We start from the raw sequence: 19374 nt of genomic DNA, 5'->3' as shown, positions 1-19374 counted from the left end.
GAAGGCACAATTTCCTCTTCATTCCAGATGGTTTTACCTGACTCGCTCTGCTTGAAGAGACAAAATAGGCAATTAAGAACACATAATGAAGCAGGTCATGTCCATCACAGAAGCTGTAATTTAAGTGAAGATCTTTAAAATTTCTTTCTGATAAACTTTCTGATCTTTAAAATTTATATTATGTGGCTGTGAGTGGAAGGAGAGTAAACATATATTGCTATCAGTGGCAATTTTAGGCTCAAAGTCCTGAGATGTTCATCCTAAAATGCTTTCTTGGAACATAAGTAATATAGTCCCATGGTCAGCATTCTTAGGTATTGAACAGGTGTGCATTCTTAGGTATGAAACAGGTGTATAATTTAGCATAAAGTTGCTAAATTCTGGTGTCATTCTTTATTTTGACAAATTACCAGAAAATGAGTTCAAATAAATTCAGTGGGTGATTAGAGGAAAAGAGTTATCAGCATAGTCCTCACTGAAAGCTGATGTTTAGAAACGGCCATTAAATAAAATCTAATGATTCATGTATATAGCTTGGCATGTTGAGGTTAATCTACCGTAGCAGTTTATATCTGTGCAAAATTTGGTTTGAGAAAAACAACCTTTGATGTCTAATTCTTTGAAACAGTGTTAGAACAGTTGAAGAGCACCAGCACATTTGGTGTCATAATATGTGGAACATTATTTGCTGGGTCTGTTACAGGGAAGAAAAAAAGTCTACTACTTGCAGGACATCCATTTATTTGTGCCGTATCACAACAATCAATGAAAACCCAACATAACTAAAAAGGAAAATATCCTGAATGTGGCACTTTATGAACTTCCCATGTTTATTTTTGTCAGTGTCTCTTTTATTTTTTCCCTGGGGTAAGTGGGTTTTAAGAAATAAGGAGTTTTCTTGACAGAATGATGACATAAACAGTATTTAAAAACAGAACAAACTCTCATAGTCAGTCCAAGATATAACATATGGAGGGAGAAGCATGTGTTTCTTCTCCTGGTGCACCAGGCTTCAAAGAGATAAGATCCCAGTGACTGAGCCACAGGCTGCATTTGTTTTGTTTTGTTTAATACCTCGATCTAATTTAATATCCACCCTCCATTAATCCCAGTGACCCCTTTTGTAACTCTTCAGACTTCTGGATGTTAAAGCACGCTGCGGCAATGAGCTTCTCATTGCAATAACAGTTGTACAACTGATGTTGACGGTAATTCAAAGTTGTTTTGAAATGGGAGTTTGTGGCAGACATTTAATTTTAAATATGTTAAAGCGTTTTGCCTTGACTTTTCTGTGCTCTGGATCATTTTGAACTTTGCTTATTTATTGGTTCAGTCTAATGTCTATACAGCAAATGTCTATAAGCAATAAGAAAAAAATCAGAAAATAGCTATGCTCTTTTTAGTGAGTGTTAGTGCAATTTTGCTTGTCCCTAATGTTGAGATAATTTCCTGTCTGGCAGGCAATGGCAGTATTTCACTTTTTCATTAAAAAATAGAGAGACAGGAATAAAAATAAATAAATAAAAGAAAGAAAGAGAGAGAGATGTTGTAGTAGATGATGTAGATTACAATAGTAATTGACATAGTGGTTTAGCATGCCACTGGGATAGTGTAGAAAGCTTTCTGCCTTTGAAAACTGCAGTTCAGCCGGTGCTGTCTGGGAACATGAACAGTGATGGAATTTACTTTTTTTCCTGAGTTATTTGATGGAATCCAGATGAGAGAAAATGATATTTCAGTTGTGTGAACCACTAACTCAGCTACGAAATAGCGGTGTGTGACTGCTTGCTGGTGATAGTCCAGTCTAAAATTAGAAGCAAAAGAAATTTTATTCTTAGATGAAAATGGCTATTCTTATGGTACTCCCTGTTCTAGCAAGTCACATTTATAGATCATTTATCTCTAATAAATTATCATTCTCAGGTTTGTCCATCATCATGTTCTGGTTTTTTGAGGAGCTATTAGTAAGATGTATTTCTTATTTTCCTAGTTGTGTGTTTGTACAGTGAGTATTTCTGAAGTCACATTTTATTTAAGGATGAAAACCTCATGTACAGCCACACCGATTTTTCATGTCTGTGAAAGTGAAATACACTCAGGACATGCATTTTATTGTCTAAACAAGTGTGCTAGCAACCAAACCTGTTTAACTCCCTGATGCTGTCTTCCTTCACTCTGCCACTTACCAAGTCCACTTGTTCTTTTTTTTTTTTTTTTTTTTTTTTTTTTTTTAAGGGAAAAAAAAAAAAAAAGAAGGGCTTCAGGTCTCGTAAGATGCTGACTGAGCTGTTGGAGCATACCAGGCATCAGTAAGCTAACCTGGCCACCTAAAAAAAATCCTTTTTCCAATTTAGCATGCTGAAATTACTCAGTGAAGGGCCTGATGGGTATCACCTAGCAAAAGTAAAGGCAAGGGGCAGACCTAACATCCAGCAAAACTGCCTTTGAGGGAAAGCTTTGATATGTTTTTTCATGTTCAGCTTAGAACTGCAGCCCAGGTTGTGTGCTTGGGCTTATGCAGCAAATCATGCTGTTGAAAAAAATAGTTTTACAAGACAGTATATATCACTTTACCAGAAAGCGCTAGATTGGTACAGGATGTCCTACCTGAACCAGCTGTTAGTAATGAGAACTGTGGAAACCCAAGGGTTAATTTACATCAGCAGAGACAGAAATGCAGCTGAGAAAGGGAGACCTGAGCCAACCTTTCACCACTTTGAAAGTCAGAGTCCATTTTGTGGAAGGGGTGGGTCTCATTTTTTTTTATTTTTTTATTTTTTTAAAAAGTGTCTCGTTTCTAGGTATATGTCCAAATTGTATAGAAACTTGCCAGTAACTAAAATAAAAGAATCAGTTTGAACCCAGACCAGAGTGAAGGATAGCTCTCAGGCATCTTAGAGTTTCACATTTTTGTCACTAACTGTAGCAAGTAATATCCTAAGCTCCTTATTTTAGGTAGAATGAACTGACTTGAGAATTTGTTAAATATAAGGGACTGACAGACCCCAGACATGCCTTTGCCCAGAGGTTGGCAGCTCAGAAGTGGTGTACCTGCTAACAGGAGCCTGAGGTCCTCCACAAGCTGCTGGAGCTCTCTTTGGCTGAAGTCCAGTGCCTGATTTGGAAACTTGCTTGTGGGAGCTGCTGGTTCGTGACAATGGCCTCATGTTGGCAACTGTTATCCAGTACTTCCACAGCATCCCTGTGGATTTTTTTTTCCTTTCATTTAACTAAATATTATAAAAGATTAACCATGACTTGGAGATAAACTATAAAATTTCTTCATGCCAGAATACTGTCATTACTGAGTTTGGTCAGCTAGCCATTCCATTACAAGTATGTAAGCATCCTCAATCGAGCCACTTTTAGCTAATTAGTAATTTCTGTAAGTATGTTTTCTTCCATCCGGAAAACCATATGTTTAGAGACAGTTTTGTAGGCTTCAAAATCCTGCATATTCTCCAAGTGCTTCTGGAATCTGCTTGATTCTCGAAGCATTTATGTACTACACTAACTTATTTGTTGTCAACCCCATTTGGCTAATGGCTGCATATCAGTAAATGAGGATAGTATTTGCATGTTGTTTTCTATTTTGCCTCCAGTTACTAAAATCAAGAAGTACAGATTTGAAAAGGTGAGTTATAGGTGATTGCTTTTATGTATTAATGGTGCCTATGGAGGGTCTCATTAACACTCACAGCATGGAAAATTCCTGCAGCTACCCTACAGAGCTCTGGAAAACATGACTGCTGAGCAGGCTTTATTGTTTATGCTTCATTTTTCTAATTTATTCTGTAAAAGGGTATTTTTGCAGCTTCCATATGACAAATAATATACCATATGGGGAAAAAAGAACTGGACAAAGGCAGCAGGAATACTTTATAAATTCATTTATTTATCGCACATTTTTTATTTTGGGAGTGGGACTTTCATTTTAATTGTGTTCTTGTAAATGTTTGATTTCCAAGCTGGTGTTTGGTACATTATTAGAGCAGCAATCAGTGTTAAAATGTCTTGTTGCAATATTTACACTTGGAAAACTGAATTATATATGTACATTGAATATATATATTTTATAGTGGAGTTATTTTTTCAGCTATAGCATGAATTATATATGTCCTTATGAAGGTATTCATCCAGATCAAATACTACCACTACTTGTTGGTATTTTAGGGTAATTACATAAATTGGAAGCATTTTAATTTAATTAAAAATTATCCTTAAAAAAAAAGGAAAGGAAATATTTTTTATACTCATAAAAGGAGTTCCTTTCTTCTCCTACCAGTAAGAAGATACCCTGTGATTCAGTGGTTCAATATGCATACTGTCAAGGGCAAGGAGACTGTATTCTCCGAGGGAACTGGGATTGTTCAGTCTGGGGAAGCGGAGGCTCAGGGGAGAACTTATTGCTCTCTACAACTACCTGGAAGGAAGCTGTGGGGAGCTGGGGGTCAGCCTCTTCTCATAGGTAACTAGTGATAGCACTAGAGGGAATGGCCTCAAGTTGTGCTGGGGAGGTTCAGGTTGGAAATGAGGAGACATTTCTTCTCAGAAAGTGGTTAGGCCTTGGAAAGTGTTGCCCAGGGAGGTGGTGGAGTCCCCATCCCTGGGGGTGTTTAAGGAAAGGTTGGACGTGGTACTTGGACATGGTTTAGTGGGTGATATTGGTGGCTGGGCAGCTCTTGGATCTTGAAGGTCTTTTCCAACCTTAATAATTCTATGATTCTGTGTTACATACCATAATGCTTTGGGTTGCTAACAACGCTATAGTGTCTGACCCTTTCTGTCTTCAAGTGCATTGGTTGGTTGGTTGCATTGGTTTAGATGGAAGATCAAAATGGCCCTCCTGTACTGGAACTGATGCCATGGTTGCTCCATAAAATAGCCAACAGTAGTACTGTAGTACTTAGATATGTGTTACCTTGTACGCATCAGTCTTCTGTGACCTACATCCAAGGTACTTGTTCATGAACTAAGAAACTGAAGCTTGCAGCCGAACCTGTCATGCCACCATGCTAGCCAAAACTTTTTATACATAGGCTGTTGAAAGCCTGTGCAGAATAATATCCACTGATTTCAGAGAGAAATCTTTTTAAAAGGTAAGATTACTTACAGAATATATTTGGACTTTTAGGATAGTTTTTTTCAGGAAATTCAGGAAAACTTGTCTCTTTCAAATACAGTTTCTTTTCTTGATTGTGAAATATACCAACTGATTATATGTTTAACTGATTATTTTCCCTACATGTATTTTGTAAAACAATATAACCAAATTGTTTGCGAATATTTCCTCTTGAAGGTTGAATATGCAATGTTCAATATATGTACTGTGCTACTAAATTATGATTTTGCAAAAATATTGTTACTGGGTAGTTACGGGTCCTTCACTGTTTGAATGTGTGTGTGTTTCTCTAAATAATCATATATGTTTTTACCTTTGCACATAGTATATGTGCACCTATATGTGGCTTTTGCTCTGATTTTAAAATATAATTTAGCGTGGCTTTAAAAAAAGGGAAATAATTCCTTAATTTTAAAGTGAATTTGGAAGTTAGAAGTTGCCATCTGCCATTGAAAATAGCATGAAGAGGAGTCCACAAGTGAGGAGTCCACAGGCATTTTTGACTCCAGGCATTCCCTCTACACAAAGTCTTGCTATTCCAACTTGTATATTTTGAATATTTTAATGGACAGAGCATATCAGAGAAAGATCTGCTAGAACTTTTGAAATTTTGTAGCTTGTGAGTATGGTACAATAAAGATGGACTTGACATTCTCTGGGAAATTAGAACATCTGTCTGTGTCTGTTCAAGGAAAGTACAAAAAAGAAAGGTTTTCTTTGCCCCAGTCACAAAAAGATTCAAACAAGTTTCTCAAGTCCTCTGCTTGTCTTTGTTCTTATTAATTTACAGCTAGCTGCTGTCTGGATGGATTGCCATGCTTGTCATGGGGCCCTATGGTGGCATACAGAGATTAAAAGATCAGGCTCCAAGGTCTCTAAAGTAGAAGAGAGAGAGAGAAAGATGTGACACTCACAGATGATCCCTATCATTTATCAGGACTTTCCAGGAATGTTTTAAATATTCAGTGTTTTAAGCATCAGCTATTTATGTGCTTCTCATCTACAGAGGACAGTTTTTTTTTTTCTTTTTAAATAGGACTTCTGTGAAAAGTAATGCTTAAGAAAACATCTAATACCCTCCAAAAAGTATGATATTTTCCTTCCCTTTCCTTCTTTTTTGCTATGTTTCCCTTTTAGCCTATATAGGCAATCCATAGGCAATGACTGTACTTTATATCCCACAGCTTCTGATGTAAAATTAACAAGTTCATGAAACTCAAGGAAATATGCACTAAAATAAAGGTGGGGAGTTGCCATCTAAAATACATTTGTTTAATATATTTTTATTTGAATTTGTTACCATTTTTACTTTATTGGTCTGAGGCAATTAAGGGCGCTGTTACTTTGATTTTTGTGGATTTTTTTTTTTTTTTTTGTAATCTGGTCTACTGAATGTATTTCTAATACCTATAATAAATGCTGAGAACAGCATACATCACAATGCTTTATTTCACGCAGTTCAAAGAAATGTTTACTGGTGTGAATTTAATGGAGATTTTATAGGTCTGTAATTATAAAGTGATACAAAGTATCACTGAATAGGATGTTAGCCAAGTGTAGATAATGTGTGTTTTAAAAATGCAACAGTTTTCTTGACTTCATTAGTTTAGGTGTGTCACATTTTAGTGCTACTCAGCAGTGTTGGAAAAATTGAATTTTGCCCCCTCGAGAGCAGAGATAAAATGCTTTATTTTGCCTTCATCTAATGAATTGTAAATTTTTGATGAAGCAGAACAGCTGCTTTTTTTCTGTCCTCTCTCCCTTGCCCCTTGGCATGATGGCCTCTTTTAAATGAACTCCCTGCCCCAGCAGTCAGCCAGTTTGCTTGCCCATGTCCTAGCCTCCACAAATGTCCCCATGAGCCATACAGGGACACTGATTAGAAGGGGAGGTGTGAGCTGCTTCAGTCTGCCCCTGTGACCATCAGGCTATGGAAGGAGGAGCTGAGAGCAGCCACACGAGCGTGTGCCCCATTACCAGCCAGCTAGCTTAATGACCGCTGGCACTGTGTGCTCCTTGGGGAGCGTGATGCTGCAGATCTGCTTTCCTCCTGCCATATTTTGTTGCCTTTACTTTGCTGCCTGACAGCCTGAGTAATGGCCTTCTTTGATGATGGCTGAACATAACTCTGGTCAGACGTGTGAAAATATAGCACTTCAAGCATCCAGTTCAAGTATTAGGAGGATGTTTTAGAAATAAATTTAAATAAGCGGGGAAAAAAATCGCTGTACAGCTAGATTGCTAGTATGCGTTGTAAAGAGGTGTGTGCTTATATATTGCTGCATGATTATCTGTCATTTTGTACTGGTAGTATAGGGAGCCAGAACTGAAAAGGTTGAGCAAATTGCTGCTCGGTGTTCAGGTAGGCATTCAGATATTAATGTCAGCATGAAATCTTTATAATAGCTTGCAGTCTTTTCTGTACCTTTTTTTTTTTTTTTTTTTTTTTTTTTCCCCCCAACCTTGTCAATTCATTTTTTAAATCGATTCTTATGTTCTTTTTTTCCTGGATTTACCTAGCGATAGGTTGCAGGTGTATTTAAGTCCTAATGCATGGAAGAGAGCAGAGCATTATTTTGGAGGTAAAGACAGGGAAATAACCTTTCTTTAGCTTTGCTTTTTAAAAGGTGGTTTATCCTTGTTAACATGCTTTTTTTGTTTGTTTGTTTGTTTGATTGATTATTTTTGTTTATTTTTTTAATATTAGTCTTCTAAACATTTATCCTAGCTTCCTTACAAGGACAATATGGAAGTTATTTCATTGTATCATTACATCCAAAATGTGCTTACCTATGTAAATGTCCACTTTGTATTTCTTAAAACAGTTGAATTTGCAGGGCAGATTTAACTAGAGCACAGAGAAGGGGAGAAGTTGCTCCACGCTGTTTCCACTCTAAGTCACATCTCCTTCTACATCTCAAGAAAATATGAGACTTCATAGTCTTCTCTCCTCCCTCCCACAGAACACTATGACTATACTTTGACCTTTAAAGTGTTGTACTTTCTTCAGCAATCTTGATGTAGCAAGTCTGGGTGTTAAGTCAAGTGGCAGATACAATCCAGCTAAAAGTTCTACAGGTGATAATTTAATTAAAAGAGAATTATCAATAAGTAGTGATAAGAAATCATTAATTGTCCTTTAAAAAAGTATTCTAGGGATTTTTTATGCTTTGGATTATTGAACTGTGTTTTGTCTTTTGCAGCTCTCTAACATATGGAGATTAAACATCTGTTTGGCTTAAGTGTTTACACAGATGATTATTTGGTTTGATATTTGTTAGAGTCAGTCCATAAAAGCAGTAATAACAAGGCATGAATTAGAATCTGTTGTTCCTTTCTGCTCACTGAGAGAAAACTGTATACCAGAGCCATTCAACCATTCAATTGCAAGAACGCTGAATTTAATTTGGAAACCATGTGATAAAATGCCCCCAAATTTGGTTGTTTGCTTTCTTTCTGATGTTTATTTTTCAGGATACAGTGAAGGATACAGGAGGCTTTTTAAAAAAACTATAGTTTTTTTTTTTTTTTGTAATGAGGATTAATTTTTTTAATTAAATCTGAGATTAAATTAAATTAAATTCTTGTTTAGTTTGTCTTCTAACAACTAGATTGTACAACATAAAATGAATGTGATGTCTTTTCAGATAAAATAATTTGAATTATTAATACAGTAAATGAACATACAATTGCCTAGTTTATATATTAGCTGATCAGTAAAGTGCCTGTGTTTCCTAGATTTTCTTTCTCCAGCCCACCAACTATTAGAAGGCTGATGGATATGCCTGTCATATTTGTATTGTTATTAATATTGTTCTGATGCCTAATACCTAGCCTTGAAGCAAGACTCCTTCTGCTGAGTTATGAGCAAAACCATTATTTTTTCTAAAGCAAGCTGTACTCTTAATTGTAAAGGAAGACATAGGTATGGTAGCTGAAGTAGACTGGAACCTTGAAATGTTTATTTGATTTGTTTAAGTTTATTTAATAGAATTCAGTATTCTGCATCAGTGAAAGATGTATTTAAAACTTGTTACTTGTGACTGGAAAAAACCTTTCTCCAGTAACTCGATTTTAACTGTTTTAATATTTTTCTTTGACATTTTTTCCAGGAAGATCTTTGAAAACCAAGAAGTTATTTATGAGGATGATGTAACTTCACTTTATTTAGCATGTTTGACTCACAGTGTTCTGATATTTTGATTTGCTTTTTCCCAGAGAATATCAGTTGATGGAAAAAAAGAAAAAAAAATCAGAGACAACCATTGAATCGCGGAATCATGAAACCATAGAACGGTTCACTAAAATTAATATTATCCATATAGGAATATTATCATCTGACCTTCAGTTAGTGTTGCCAGTTAAAAAAAGGAATGGTGAATATACATGTAATTCCCAAGGTATATTTGAAACACAGTAAAGGAATCTCAGGTTCCTCATCTTCTGCTACCCGACTTAACTAATTTTACTTGATATTAATTGCAAAACTAAAACTCTTGATTAATGTCAGAAAGGACTTTAGCTTTATCTTCTTATCCACCATATAAGATGATTTGAAATTTTGTCTTAACATACAGAACTACCTCACAACTGTTTACTGCTCTTGCGAACTTGATAGCGTATACTTTCCTCAAACTGTCCTGATTTATTAAGTTGCTTCAAAGAAGCAACTCTTCTTGGAAGCTGAAACACATTTTAATATTAATAACATGATAAGTGAGCCAGGATAGAAATCATGAGAGAACTTGAAACGATTTGGAGAAAGTGGTTTATTCTAGGGATCTTCACTCGTGTCTTTTGTTCTTGAGGTTACTTCAAACTAAAAGGCCTCATTTAAAAGAAAGAGAAGGCTTTAAAAGGAGAACAGCTCTTTACTGTTGCAATTGTTAAGTAGTCAGCTTTAACAAGTATGTTGCATCTCAAATACAAAAGTATGCATTTTTCAGGTTTAAAGTTTTTTAAAATATTTGTCTTCAGTCAAATAGAATAATGAGAATCATATTGGAGCACTGTATAGAAAAGAGTGAAAATACTTTATATCAGGTATGTATATCTCATGGATTATGTATTAAAAAAAATTACAAATTCTCTGTCACAAGAAGGGAATTTTGAATGACAGTGGTAGAGAGGTGTCATGAGAATTTAATTCAGGGTTTCCTATTTTAGTTTCCTGTTTTACTTTAATGTTGTAGCACCCTAAAAATGCATATATATAATAATTTATTTAAATACAGTGCCCCATATAATGTCAGAAGTAGTAACCTAATAAAAATATGCATAATTTACTACCCTTAACTGTTACTCTGATTGTAGTCTTACCCACTTCTAATAAAGTGACTTAATAGTTTTAAGATGTTCTCAGAAAACTACCTACACTGGCCAAAAATCATTATAAGCTTAAAAAATATACACTTAGACTGTTTTGCTTTTGTGCAAAGTGTTAAGAAGTTATTTCTGAGCATATAAAATATTCTCTTTGATTTTACTTTTATAGATAGAACATACTGCAAATTTTCTCTTTATTGGCGACCCCTGGAGTCTTGTCTCTGTCAGCAAGAGTGTTGTAGTACTTGATACAGTACATAGTATATCACTAAATAATATCAAAATAATATTGTTGTTTTCCAGTTTTAAGAATAAAAATAAAGTATCAGTGAGGAAATAGCTTTAAAAGCCAAACATATATTTTGTTATGCTATATGTTAATTATTTTGTGTTGTGTTTTTTTTTTTTTTTTTCATATGTATATTTATTTCAGATTGGGAAATGAAAATAGAATACTGGAGTTTCTTTTTCCTTGCTATGAAACTTTAATTTCACAGTACTTTCTCCTTGGCATGTATTAATTTAACACTGGTGATTGGGTTGCAAACCCAAAACACTGGGAAAATGTTTAATTTGAAACTCTGATTCTCATGGAATTTATTAAAAGCATAGCAACTGTAGATCCTTATCTGCAGAGTATCTAGAATGAATTACAAAAAACAGTTTTGAGATTTCCAGGATAGGGATGTTCGTGGTTACAGGAGTAATTTTCTGGTACCTTAAGTCAGACAAACGGCAGTCTGACTAGATCATAGAATCTTTTTTGTTGGAAAAGACCTCTAAGATCATCAAGTCCAACTGTTAACCTAACACTGCCAAGTCTATTGCTAAACCATGTCCCTAAGCACATCTGCACATCTTTTAAATACCTTCAGCTATGGTGACTCAACCACTTCCCTGGGCAGACTGACCCAATGCCTCACAGCGACTTCAGTGAAGAAATTTTTCCTAAAATCCAACCTAGACCTCCCCTGGTGGAAGTTGAGGCCATTTGCTCTTGTCTTATCACTTGTTGCTTGGTAGAAGAGACCAATCCCCACCCTGCTACAACCTCTTTTGGGGTACTTGTAGAGAGTAATAAGGTCTCCCCTGAGCCTTCCTTTTCTCCAGGCTAAATAACCCCATTTTCCTCAACCACTCCTCATAAGACATATTTTCTAGTCCCTTCAACAGCTTTGTAGCCCTCCTCTGGACTCACTCCAGAGCCTTGATGTCCTTCTTGTAGTGAGGGGCCCAAAACTGAACACAACACGTAGTCTGGTGCGGCCTCACCAGACTACAGAGAGACAACCACTTCCCTAGTCCTGCTCGTCATGCTATTCCTGATGCAAGCCAGGATGCTGTTGGCCTTCTTGGCCACCTGAGCACACTGCTAGCTATTACTCAGCCAGCTATTGACTATTCCTGTATGTATTCTGCTATACTTCTATTTTACTTCTTCTATAGCTAAATGTAGACTAAAGTCAGATTTGTAATGCAGAAATACTAAGTATATTTAACCTTTTTTTTTTTTTTTTTTTTTTTTTTTAAACAAAACTTTGTAACTGAACTCATCTTCAAATGAAGTTTCTGAATACTCAAGTTATTTATTAAAATGCAGTTGGGTTCAGTGTAACCACTGAAAAAATCTTAGTGAGTGAACAGAATAAGAGTACACTAGCCAAATGATGGCATTTTCCCTTATGCATTCCTGTGTAGCAGCAGTTTTTTGAAGTCTTGCTTGCAAATTGATTTTTGGTAAAGTTGTAATACTCATAGTTCAAGCAGAATACACTTTCTTACAGAGCTGCCAATACCTTCTACCAAAAGGTTAAACAGTTCATTTTTCATATGGTGTAAGCTGTGTGTGAAATCAGCTTTTTAAGTGCAAATGTAGATCTGTGTGTTGTGGAGTGGCTGGACTGGGAAGCCAAGGCCTGTTTGGGCTGCAAAGCATGTGGCTGGAGAGCATGAAGAATTGGATGGGTTTGGTAGGAGGCATCCAATTTTGAATTACTTTGGCAGATTAACTGAAATGTTTCTGACACTTTTACTGATGGCTAGGATAGGAGGCATGACTAATAGGGAATGGTATTGAAGGGGAAATTGATCTGTGGGTAGAACTTGGGCTACTTAGACATGGGACTGTATATTCTTTTAACAGTAGTTTTTCAGGATGAAATGCTATCTCACTGAAGTCAATGAAAATGTTGACCTAGTAGAAAGAGATTTTTTTCTTACATATTGTATAGAATACAAAGATCTTCCATAGAATATTGTGATCTAACCTGTGTATCTTTGATATTTTATTGTTTCTTTCCAGTTCCTTAGTTTCCATCTGTGTGTGACTTTCTCAGCTATGCAGAAATTAAATATACTTGAATATTTAATACTTGCTTGAATAATAGAAGTGCATAAAGGAGATCCAGAATAAAATTACATGCTATCCTCAGTCTCATCAGTGGTGAGAAAATATTCATCTTTTGTGGAATTCGTACCTTGGTATTACGTAAATAGCCCTGAATTTACTCTGGTGAAACACACACTCATCCATGTAGTGTGTTTCTGCCTGGGCGAATCAGTTCTCAGTGATCTGTTTCCCAACATTAGGTTTGACTAGGTGGAACAAACGAGTTAAAGGAAGGCTGGTATCCAGAGATGAAGGCATATATTTTAAACTTTTCATTCATTTAAAAACATTCTTAAGTATTTTTTAGCAGTTTACTTACACACTACATTTTAATAGTGTATATTCATTTTTTATCTTAGTTTTAAAGGAACTGTACAAATTCCTGGATTCAGTAATCATCTGAGTAAATTTTTGAGTCAGTGATTAGTGTTATTTTTTTTTAATATCATAAATAACAGAAGGCAAATACCTATGGCTGAAATAATTAATTTAAAGAATTTATTCAACCAACTAGATAGATGGTAAAATATGGATTAACAAGTGAAGAAGTCCTGAGTTTAAGATTAACAAATGCTTAAGAACACCTTAGATTATATTTTTGTTGGAGTTCAAAAAAACTTCCCAAGCCCTCTAGACGGTCTAAATCTGTGAAGCCTAACAAGTACACCAAAAATTTCTGTGCTATGCTGGCAGGTTAACAGGGTTTTAAATGATATAAAAATTATACTTACATCATTACAGATTGAAGTATTACAGTGACACAAAACTGGAAATGTAATATCCTGTGATGTTCAGGTTTTGAGCACAGAAAACAAGGAAAACGTGTCAGTACATAATGGCTATATATTCTCCTTCTGCCTCCAACTGTTCTCTTTTTCCAGAAAGACTGCACTTTTGGATATTGTCAGTAAAGTTAGAAAATTTGTAACCTTTTATCTACACTTTCTCCTCACTGATGGTGCCATTCCATTTTCAGTTTCAGAAATACTCAGTCCAAGGCAGCAATGTTCATGGTGATGGTGGCAACTATTGTAAAATATCTTAATGTTTGCAGGCCAAAAACGATCTTTAGGCAATGTGATACCATTATTCTACATGTCCCCTTCCCATCCTCACCGCCTTCTTCTCTTACAGGGAATATAAATTAGCCGTCTTCATATCAGCTGCGAGAGGAAATGCCTCTGGCTTAAAGTATTAAAAAAAAAGGGGGGTGGACAGGGGAGGGACAGAAAAAAGCCAAATGGCATCCTATTGTCGCATTGTATAGTTCATTGTGATACTCAGTGGACTTCTGATCAACAATGTTAGTTACAAATATTCAGAAAAGAGAGCTAGAAATCCCACCACTATTGTTTGAGTCCATGGCAGACATTTTTTACCTGCGGGCTGATTGTTCATGTGAAAGTGAACACATTTTACATTTAAAAGCACTTCAGTTTTTGCTTGGATAAAGTTTCTCTTGCAGCTGGCAAAGTCAGGATGACCTCAAGGCTTTACAAATAAATATGTTTGCTACATTTTCATTATACTAAATATGGAAATTTGTAAGCATAAAAATTGTTGTTTAAAAAACAAAACACTGAATACTCCCCCAAATAAAAACAAACACAGATTAAAAAAGAACTCCTATTTGGTATGCCAATTTTATCATTTCATATAGCAATCATTTTATTTTAAATTAATTATTTTTTTAATTAATTAATTAATTATTTTTTAAATTAATCATTAATTTTATCATTTCATATAGCAAATTTAATTTTAGCTCATTTATGGTGAGATTTGAAATTTATAAAACATCGTTACAGTTCTCCTACTTTAACTCATGTTAATTTCTGTGATTTTCAGAGCTACATCTATAAGTAAAAGCATTTATTGATGGGCTTATTGCCTCAATTCACCTTTGTGAAATGAAGATTTGAATTTGTCCTGTTATGAACAGGAGCAAGATACAATTTTGCTGTGCAATCAGCAATGAATAGTACGTGTTTGCTGCTCCTTTGGTGGGCAGACAGAGTAAACAAATTTGTGTTTATTCTTGATTTGATTGTGAATGATGGGGGAAGTATTTAGATATTTGTTCAAAAAGGCAGTTAAAGAATAGAGACTATTCTTTAGAACATGATGTAGTTTGTAAATTTCAAGACAAGTGTGTGCGGTATAGGGTTGTTTTTCTTTCAATTTCCATGGAATTGCTTTGTAGTATATTTAGAGGATTTTTTTTTTTTTTTTAAAGGATAGGGCCATTTATGACATTTTATAGGATACACTTGTGTTTGGTTTAAACATTTTTAAATACTTTATTCTTGTTTTAATACATCTATGATCTGTTATATTTTGAAAATACTAGGTTTTGGTTTCATGTAAAATGTATAACTATTCTAAACTCTCATAAAGATTGTTTTAGAAATAGGAGGTGCATGATAAAAGTCATTGTACATGTCACTGATTAGATGAGTGCATTTAGCTGTTTGTTGTTTGAAAGCTATTTTTCCTGTAATTTTTTAGGCAGCATACCTAACCACTAGACAACAGCAGTATACTTCATTTACTGTTTTAGCATCCAAAGGCTCTCATCTATTATGCTCTTTTAGAGTATGCTTTATTTATTATCCTTTTTTTTTTTTTTTTTTTTTTTGGCTAGAGAAGATATGGCCATTTCTTTACACAAGTCCAAATCATGTTCCTTCCTGCCCTTGTTGTGGTCCAAGATGAGATTGTCCTTTTAAGGAAGCTGAGATTCTTTAGGTTCATATGGCATTTCGAAAATAATTTCTAAATATACTGTTATCTTAAAAAATGTGTTACAACTAATGGTTGGAATACCTTATGCAGGGTTTATGCTAGCATGGCTATGCTATCTCAGCAACTGAGCCAACCCATTTAGAACAACCTTAGGCACCCCTGTGATGCACATGCAAGCAGAAAATGACTTTCAAAGAATTCGTGATACGGGTTTTGTCTATGCGTATTAAATGTGTACCAAAAAATGTAGACTGCATGTCTGCAAAAATGGATTATTTAATTCCTTAGTTACTAGTATTTTCAGGGAAGACGTGCTCCACAGTTTGCTCAGTATATTCAGGTTCTGACAACACGGACTGCCATGTTTTATCTCCTAACTTCTGTTCATGAATTCATGTTTATGAGGTGTTTTTTGTGATGCTGTAACAGTGGAGACAAGAATATTAATGAAGCAAGTAGCTCTGTGAATTAAGGAAAAATATCAGGGAACTTGGAGTATTTTGTATTATTTAGTCAATTAAAAAATGTGAATTAGCCAATAATTGTTGGCTAGGTTTAACAAGGTATTTCAGTGCCCAAGTGCACAAATAAGAAAATAGTACCTGGTTCAGTTCCAGATGGACACCTACATTTAGCTGATTGCATATGAACTTTCGAAACTACCAGTGTAGCCAGGGAAGATCTACCACATGTCCAGGCCTGCAGAGCAAAGCCTTCAGCATTTGTGTAAAATTGTGAATGAATGAATGCAAACATGTTCCTCCATCTACTGTTGGAGAGCAACAAGAGCAGGTTGGCTCCATGGGGAAGATAAGGTAGGGTGTAAACCACTGAAAGGGCGCAAACATGGGGGCAGAGCTCAGGGCTGGTATGGGAGTCCTTTGGTAGCCCCATGCACAGCTAAGGTCCAGGCCCAGGGGCCATCCCAGGAGTCTCATCAGCAGCAAAAAGTGATGGGACCAGAGTAAGAGCTGGAGACAAGGCTACACCATGGGTCCAAAGTCCTTTCAGGTGGCGAAGCTGGGATCATCTGCCTACAGCATCACTGTTGTGGGGAATGATGGCTGCAGACTGAGGTGAAATGGGACCATGGGCAGGGATGGTGGGGCAGGTGGGGACATTCAGCTGCTGGGTGCCTTGAGGGTTCAGGCATTTGTCTGCAAAAGAAACAAAACCAACAGTGCACCACTCAGTTTGGTGGTTGTGTCTGTTAAGTGCACATTAAGAGATATGCTATGTTACTTTTTTCTCACAACATGTAAATCATATATATATATATTTTTTTAACGGAATTACTATTAAACTAATGAGCATGTTCAGTTTTAAGAATCTGCTAATGGTTCTGAGGCTTTTACTAACATAGCTTTTACTAGTACCTGCTACCTTATCTTTGTCTTTTGAATGCAATTTGTAATGCCAAGCTTTTAAGAACTGTTGAAAAACACAATGTCAGTATCAGCAGGCTTTTTAAAGCACACAGTGTTTTGTAAAAAGGGGTTCTTTAATGAGCCCTTCTGGCACCTCTGTTTATATACATCAGGTAGGTGGATTAAAGAACTTCCTTGAATCTAACCTAATCCTCAGCTCCAGTCAAAAGAAGCCTGAATAACACAAGGAAGTTGTTGGTAAAACTAGAAGTTACTGTCTTGCCTGTTCAAGCCCAAACATATGTATCAGAGATCTTAAATAATGCTGATCACTTTGGGGATGTTTTTCCTCAAGAGTTGACAGGATAAGTAGACAAATTCTAAACCCTGTTTAAAGATGATAGGAATGTTATAAAAATCCATTTCCCTGCTTGATTTTTTTTCCCACTTCTGGAGAAGTAAATATATACACAGTATTTTGTTAAAGATTGAAAATCAAATGAGGACCAACAAATTAGGGGGTGTGGAGGATTATCTAGGGCTTAACTGTAAAAGATGTTGCTGCTATTTTCCTTGCACTTGGTAGTGATGAGAAATGCCTGGCATTAGTGTCATTGCTTAAATCTCTGTACCTTTGACAGGGTGATCTTTCAGGTTATGCATTTCCAATTCCTATATCCAAAACCATTTTTCTTTTTCTTGTATCTGAAAACATAAAGGTTGGAGATTATTGATGTACTTCTGTTACCGTAAAAGTTAAAAATGTTGCTGATAATGAACAAACAAGGACATAGAACTAGCTGGTATCATGAGTGCTTTGTTTTCTAGATGAATTTTTTTTTTTTCTGTCAGGACAGAGTTCCACTAACATACACTTTAACACACTATTTTTTTCCACTAAAGATATAAACTTCACAGAGGAAAATTTTTTATTTTGCTCTGTTTCACATTGTTTCTTCAGCTCAGAATTGATTCAATGTCAAACTAGTAACTTAAGAAGAAACCTTAACATATATGTCCTAGCAATACTTTTTCCTCATGGATCTGACACTGAAGTTTTCTAGTTTCTGAGACCATATTTGTTTATTTCTGAACATACTAACTGGGGCAGTGATTCTTCCACATGGTAGTGCAGTGTATTCACAGCAGCAGGATTCTGCAGTTTGCTATGCTTAAATAGTGTTCTGTTTGAATTAATACAAAGATTGCTCTGAAGAGTTTATATGCTCAATTTCAGGGTAATGATAGATTGCAGCATAGAAACATTACTTCAGTCTAAGAGATAGCACGTCTCTGGATCAGATAATGTGGTAGCTGGCTAATTTTCTGTGAATAGGTCTGCTTTGATTTACCGTCATTAAAATAAAGAAAAGAAAGAAAGTACAATACACACTGTTCACTCAGGGGTAAGTGCTCCGTTAAGTTGTATGTGCCTTTCAAGATAATAAGTTAGAAGTTCATTGCATGGCAATTGTACATGTTTAACCTGTTTATGACTGTATTATTTTTAAACACTTGATAGATAGCATTAAAACATGTGAAAAGTAGAGAATTATACTCTCCTAGAATGCCTTTGCTTTAGAAATACCTGTTCGTGGAAACTTAGCGTAGTATGAGTAACTTCAGCTTTTCAGAGAAATGAAACAATAGCAGTAATAGATGCAGTTAGCAAGACTAGTGTCTTCTCTAATGATGTGAAGGTTTACAGTGTAGTGACCTACAGAACTGGCTCCCATCCAAGCCTCCTGTTTTACAGTTGCTGCCGGACTGTTTGCCTAGCAACATCCTTAATGGACCCGTAGGGAATTTAGACTTACAGCTAGATGAGTGTAGAATGCTGAAGAGGAAGACCAACAGTTCAGGTAGAGGAAACAACGAGTAGAAGAAAGCATCTTCTCTGACAGAAGCCTGAAACTGTTTTTTTTCACAGAAACAGCTCCTTCCTAGTTTTCCTTTCACTTGCTTTATATATATATATATATATATAAACCTTCAAAGTTCCTACTACAAAGACAAAAAAGTAAACTTTAGTTGATTTTATTATCTTATAGCATAAATGTTTTTTACTTCCCAGCACATGTTTTCATTTAATGAAGTTGTATTGGATGAAAAAAGAGTTTGAAAGTAAAATGAGTGAATTGTGAGGAGACCAAAAATAAATAAATAAATAAATAAAAAGCCTGACAGAAATAAGCAAGGGAATTTTCTGCTGATAACGGATGTCCTTGATTCTGTTTGTCAGTCTTTCAAACAAACTGCTATCTAATAAAGGTTTTCTATGAGCTTGCCCACTAAATTAAATAGTCCCTGCAAAGGGAAAATGTCTTTCAACGTTTTCTGTGGTGTCTAAGTGATGTCTTAGACAAAACACAAATCAATTCTTTGTATATGGGTAATATACAAAGGTAATACTTTCAAACAGTAGAAGT

The 19374-nt window shown here is 35.6% G+C and overlaps 2 protein-coding genes across 6 annotated transcripts in view; one reads left to right on the top strand and one right to left on the bottom strand.

The window, feature by feature from the left end:
• Positions 1-19374, top strand: part of IMMP2L (inner mitochondrial membrane peptidase subunit 2) — a 457221-nt gene that overhangs the window by 149236 nt on the left and 288611 nt on the right. The window lies entirely within an intron of this gene.
• Positions 18863-19374, bottom strand: part of LRRN3 (leucine rich repeat neuronal 3) — a 58968-nt gene continuing 58456 nt past the window's right edge. The window contains exon 7 of the transcript XR_014685984.1: positions 18863-18949. The gene's annotated coding sequence lies outside the window, so the exon portion shown is untranslated. The remainder of the gene's footprint in view (positions 18950-19374) is intronic.

The sequence above is a fragment of the Aythya ferina genome (assembly GCF_964211825.1).
Source record: "Aythya ferina genome assembly, chromosome: 1".
Classification (NCBI taxonomy): Eukaryota; Metazoa; Chordata; class Aves; order Anseriformes; family Anatidae; genus Aythya; species Aythya ferina.
Note: the sequence above shows the minus strand (reverse complement) of the source record. Positions and strands in the feature narration are given on the sequence as shown.